The sequence below is a fragment of the Mastomys coucha genome, unplaced genomic scaffold (assembly GCF_008632895.1).
Source record: "Mastomys coucha isolate ucsf_1 unplaced genomic scaffold, UCSF_Mcou_1 pScaffold20, whole genome shotgun sequence".
Taxonomy (NCBI): Eukaryota; Metazoa; Chordata; class Mammalia; order Rodentia; family Muridae; genus Mastomys; species Mastomys coucha.
The window spans coordinates 64,033,615-64,034,511 of record NW_022196903.1 but is presented as its reverse complement, the minus strand read 5'-3'; positions in this window follow the sequence as shown (position 1 = coordinate 64,034,511).

The window sequence follows — 897 nt, the reverse complement described above, 5'->3', positions numbered from 1 at the left end:
GAGTGTCAACAGGAGTCTGCATCTGCTGGGACGCATCTCTCAGCACAGTAGTCTTTTTTCTACTGGGCACGCAGTATGGCCAACAGGGCTACAAGAAGAGCTGAGCAATCAGGGAGGAAGCACAGACCACTTCAAGACTTTAAGAGTTCTGGGCCTGCCTAAAGGAAAGCTACAGTTTCAGAGGGTGTGGGAGATATTTTGATTGGTCAACTGGAAAATCGAGGACTCACCAGTCATCCTTAGTCTTTTGTCAAGTTTCTGTGAGCTAGCCTCAAAAAGCCACCATGCTGAATGAAACCCATTACCAGAGCAGGAAACACTGCTAAGCACTGAAGGACTGAGCCAACCGCAGGAACCCAATTCCTGCCACTAAAAGATGAGAGGCTAGGGGCTGGGGAAACTATGTCCCACTCAAGTTCAGACAGAACCTTCTTCCCCAAGAAATGGTGTTCCCCCTCTACATGGGAAGGTCCTGCCTTCCTGTGTTAAGGATGTGTCAGTGATTGAGTTTCGCACATTAATAAATAGCTGCCCTGGGCATGGAGTCCAGAAAACACATCAGTCAAAGAATTTGAACTATATGAAGACAGTGGTGCCTTCCTTCTAGGGGGAGTGAAGGGGTTATGGCACAACCCCCTCAAGCAGACAACGCTCAAGATGGAGATGGGAAGGTTCCATCCCTGATACACAGCTGCCAACACTGGATCCTTGTACACGAGTTGGATGGCTGGACTTTCAGTGGAACCTAACTGAACTGTGAAGGTCCAAGAAGCCCAAGGAGACAGGACCCAAGCCATCCCTGACCCCCTCTCAGATTGGAAAGAAACCTACAATCCACCAGGACCTCAAGCATATGCTGAAACAACTACGGCTACAGGAAAGAAACTGCTAATGAAA